General features: G+C 42.2%; 1 pseudogene across 1 annotated transcript; it reads right to left on the reverse strand.

Annotated features, from left to right (window-relative positions):
- Window positions 1-769: 769 nt before the first annotated feature.
- LOC101519488 (small ribosomal subunit protein uS5-like) lies at window positions 770-1,644 on the reverse strand (annotated as a pseudogene). The gene has a single exon (XR_009246356.1). The product of XR_009246356.1 is annotated as a small ribosomal subunit protein uS5-like (transcript).
- Between the last annotated feature and the right edge of the window lie 3,579 nt (window positions 1,645-5,223).

Below are 5,223 nucleotides of genomic sequence, written 5' to 3' on the forward strand. Positions count from 1 at the left end.
CTTATTCTATTTCATGCCATTAGAAAAGTACAGTTAACAAAACACAAGTGGAGAGACAGAGAAATCTTCCCTCATTTGGATCACTTATGAAATAGCCACAATGGCTGGTTTGAATCAAGGGGCCATACTTCCTTCCCAGTCTCCCACAAATGTTAATGAGCCCAAAGGCCCTTGCTGCTTTCCAGGCCATAAACAGGGAGCTGGGTCAGAATCAGCACCACGGGTGGAAGATTAGCCCCCGCGTATTTACTCTAACAGAGAAACAAACAAATAAAACAAATAGTGTGTGCATCTTTTGCTTGAGTATTTTGTATTTTCTTATGCAAATCCTCACTCACATAAATAGTTTAAAAATATTTTCTCACATCCTTGTAGTGGTCCAATCCACTATTTCCTGTATGGTTTCATAGTCTTATTTAATCCCCCTGTGTACTTTTGCTGTCATTACTTATGCCTTAGGCATGTTATCCAAAATTGATCACACATATTGACATTTTGAAGTGTCTTCACTGTATTTTCTTCTTGCAGTTGCATAGTTTTAGGATTTCATAGTTTTTAGGATTTACATTTGTGCTTTTGATCCATTATGGGTGTTTGTATAGAGTTAGAGTTTGGAGCATTTGGGGCGGGGGCAGGTTTCGGTGTTCTCCATATGGGTATCCAGCATTGGTAGCAAAATTTGGTAAGGAAAGCTTTCTTTTTCAGGGTATGCCTTGTGAGTCTTTGCTAACATTAAGGTGATGACACCCATTTTGATTCATGAGTGGGATTTTTTTTTTCAGTTCAAATTGCTTTATTTTCCTTGTGTACAAAATTAGGTGGTAGCCACAGCGGGGGCCTGGGTCCTCTGCACGGACACACTGGTGTGCGTCTTCACCAGGTGGTCCGTGAATTCCTGGTATGGAGACTTGGTGAATACAGTCTCCTTCCAGAGGTCGGGAGTCAGGTAGTTGTAAGTTTTGGAGATGGCATCAAAGGTGTCCTTGGCGAAGTTGCCGAGGGTGGCGGTGCACCCGCGGGTCGAAGTGTAGCAGTTGTCAATACCAGCCATCATGAGCAGCTTCTTGGGCACCGGTACCGACACGATGCCAGTGCCACAGGGTGCAGGGATGAGACGCACCAGTATGGAGCCGCAGCGCTCCGTCACCTTGCAGGGCACGGTGTGGGGCTTGCCGATCTTGCTGCCCCAGTAGCCTGGGCGCGATGGACAGTTTGGCAGGATGGTGGCGCCCCGGATGGCCGTTGCCACCTTCTTGGAGCACTTGACACCCAGGTCCACGTGGCCTGGTAGCCCCGATGGCGATGAAGGCCTTGAAGCGGATGCGCTGGCTGGCACGCATCTGCTTCTGCACCGGCATGATCTTCAGCACCTCCTCCTTGAGGGAAGCACCCAGGAAGAAGTGGATGATTTCAGACTCCTTGATGGGCAGCGAGAACAGGTAGCTCTCCTCCAGGGACTTGATCTTCACGTCCTTCACCAGGCGGCCCAGATTGGTGACAGGAATCCACTCCCTGTCCTCTGCCTTGCCGCCGCGCACTCCCTGGCCCTGGTTGTCCCTGGCCGCGCCCATGACCGCGTAGCCCGCTGCCGGAGCCGCCTCGGCCTCCATGCTGGGCCCCGGACCCCCCGGCCGGCCTCCGCATTTGGTGTTCTCCCAGAGAAAAAGATGAGTGGGGTTTCCATCTGTTCCGTTAATGTGTGTGCCTGGTTTTGTGTGCTTTTATTAAAATACCCCTCTAGGACGGGGGCTGGGATGGCTAGATAGAGAGGCACTCAACAACATCTGTGAGGGCTGGATGGTTGAGTTGATTAGATAGAACTAAGCTTTAATACCCATTGACAAGTACCAGAGCCAAATGGGATGGGGGACAGACTGGTCTTCTGCTACACATACTGGCAAACCAGGGTAGGGGGCGGGCTTGGTGGGGGTTATTGTGGGTCGCCCCGGCTAGGCTGCAGCTCCCACTGGTTGATGTAAGGGCCGAACCAGACTGGACTGCAACACCCATTGGTTCCAGTGCAACTCGGGACTGAAAACAGAACCAACCCAGCAGTTGCAACCACCAGCTGATCGGGGTGATGGACTGTGCAGGGCCCTGTGCTTGCTAGAACATACAAAAAACTAATTTGGGAATACCTCAAAGTATCTTTGGAGATCTCCCCAATCGAACTGCTGGACTCAGAACTCTAACCAAGAAAAGACAGAAGACAGAACGGGACAGTCATTCATCTCAGCTATATGTTGGCAGCAAATTATGGGGCAAACGGAGACTTTATGATGGACCATGTCAATCAGTGGACGACCTCATCGAGCGAAACTGGCAGCGATTCATAACTGGAGAACTATTAACACCACTTGGGCACATATCTCGGAGCATGCCCCACATCCGGGACTTGAGGTGGGTGGGAAACCGGGTGGGGCGTCTCCCTCAATGTCCCCCTTTACCTCAGATGCATGATGGAAACAATATGGACATAATGGCATTGCCCACTTTCCTATCCCCCTGAACCTTTTTTTTTTCTTTTTTTCTTTTTTTTTCTTCTTTTTCCTTTATCTGTAATTAACTATGTAAAGATTGTCAACAACACAATAAAAAGAAAAAAATTTTAAAAAAAAATTTAAAAAGTAAACAAAATAGAAAACAATTTCGTTTCTCCATTGTAAAAACTGACTAAATTATAGTAAAACTTTGAATGCATATTATGCTAATGTCATTGATTTTGAAGAGAGTGAATGACTTAGTATCTGTAAAGCACTTGAAATTTACACTCAGAACTATTTGAGTTCTATCCTGTTACCACTGAATTCTTGTTACATGCTACAATAAGGGAGCAAAATTAAATATTTGTAAAGTTCCACAAGTGTTTGACATAACTTCGGATTGTTTTAACTGTAGCTTTACGGAGGTCACAATTACAGTGTCAGTGGGTTGACAGACCCTGTAGAGGCAGCAAGGTTTCCTTTGAAGGAATTAAGTGAATGACTCATGGAAAGAGGTGTCTTTGAAGATTTTCATTCACTTTTTAAAATTATTCTTTAATTAAAGACACATTGCTTTAAAAATTATACTATGAGACATCTATTTATTTGTGACTATAACATAAAATAGGGAAAAATCAAACTGTTCAAATTAGAGTGAGCCTATTACTTTGAGCTCTAATACCTTTTTGTACTTCGAAAATTTTGTGCATAAATTACAATCCTGTTTTGGAAGAACAACTATTTTTAAGTCATTTAGATTTGTGTAGAAGATACAACCTATCTTTAGCTCTATCTTTCTGTTTTGTCTTCTCGTTTTCTTTTTTTTTTAAAAGTAATGGCATGTATCAAATCTCACATTTTCACCTGAAGTATATCAACCTTATTTTAAAGACATATTTATAGAGTCACAGGAGTTCTTTTGTCTCATTTGCATAAGAAATATTGATTGACTAATCAAGAACATCAACTAAAATAGGAAATCATAATTTGGATCTATTAATTTAAATAAAGGTATAATTATACAAAAAAAATACCCCTCTAGCATTTCATGAAATCAGGTATTTTACTTTCAGTTTCATCAAATTTGTTAAGAAATTCTATGTATATTTGGAGTCTTTAGTCCTTCCATAGAAATGTCAGGTTGTTTCCCCCTGGTTCTGATAAGAACATCATTGGCATTTTGATGAGGATTTAGTGAATCTGTAAGCTACTTTTGGTAGGGTTAACATGGTAGCAAAATTAATTCTTCCAAAATCAGTGACCATGGGTGGTCTTTCCAAAGTGCATGTGTGATTTTTCAGTTTCTTTAATCAGTGCTTTGAAATTCTCACTGTACATATCATCCACATCTTTTGTTAAATTCACTAATTATTTTAGTTCTTTCTTTTTTTAATATCCATGTATTTTTATTAGGAAGGCAGATTTACAGAGTGAAGTAGAGCCATAAACATTTTCTGTCCGCTCATTCCCTTCGCAGGTGGCCTCAACAGCTGGAGCTGAGCCGATCTGAAGCCGGTATGTCTTCCTGGTCTCCCACCTGGGTGCAGGGTCTCAAGGCGTTGGGGCATCCCCTACTGCTTCCCTAGGCCTCAAGCAGGGAACTAGATGGGAATTACAACAGCCAGGATGTTAACTAGTGCTCATGTAGGATGCCAGTTCATTCAAGAAAAGGATTTACCCCTTGAGCCATTATGACAGGCCCATTTATTTTAGTAATTATGGCTATTCAGAATACAGCTGATTTCAAGTTTCCTTTTCAGGGAGTTCATTTTGTATATTCAGGGTTAAAAATGCATTTTATGATTTTATGTCCTAAATCATTAATAAACTTCTATCACATTTTACAAATAACATTATTTGTTTTTATTGGAAAGTCAGACATACAGGGAGGAGGAGAGACAGAGAGGAAGATCTTCTGTCCGTTAATTCACATCCCAAGTGGCTGCAATGGCTGGAGCTACACCAGTCTGAAGCCGGGAGCCAGGAGCTTCTTCATTGGGTTGTCTGCAACTGTTTTTCTAGCCCTCTAGCAGGGAGCTAGACAAGAAGCAGCGCCTCTGAGTTTAGAAGCGGTGCACATATGGGATCCTGGCATGAACTGTAGCCATTAGGATAATGCAGTGGGCCCTACATTTCTAAGCATTATTGGCAAAATCTTTAGGTTTTTACTTTAATTTATTTTTTAAATAATTATTTATGAATAGTGTCCTTTCACCTTAAAATAGGAATGCTTTTCTCCTTCCTTTGCTAAGTATATATCTTTTGTGTTTTTCTCTTGCATAACTTCCCTGACCAAAACTTCTTTGTTGAATCAGAGCAGAGAGACGGGACATATTGCTTGCTCCAAGAACTAATAGGAAATATGTTCAGCATTTTCCTTATGCAGGATGATGTTTGCTTAATGTTTTCACAGGGTTTTTCTGCCTCAATACTGCCATCCCCAGAGCTTCATAGTTTACAGGGCCCTAACGTTCTCCTACTGGGTTCCCGTGTTGATGCTCAGATGCTTACTCAAAACTTCAGACATCCATATGGTATTTTGTTTATTCCTTGTAGAAAACGGTATAAATATTGTGAACTTTTCTGTGATTATCTTGCTTCGTCACTTTGCAATTTTTAGAACTAAAGATCAATTACTTTGCAGGCGGATATCAACAGGAATTTTTTGTTTGCTTTTTTCCCAAGAATGAACCTCATCCAAGGGATGTGTGGAGACACAGAAGGTGGGTTCCATTTGATC

This window comes from Ochotona princeps, chromosome 11 (genome assembly GCF_030435755.1).
Source record: "Ochotona princeps isolate mOchPri1 chromosome 11, mOchPri1.hap1, whole genome shotgun sequence".
NCBI classification, from domain to species: domain Eukaryota; kingdom Metazoa; phylum Chordata; class Mammalia; order Lagomorpha; family Ochotonidae; genus Ochotona; species Ochotona princeps.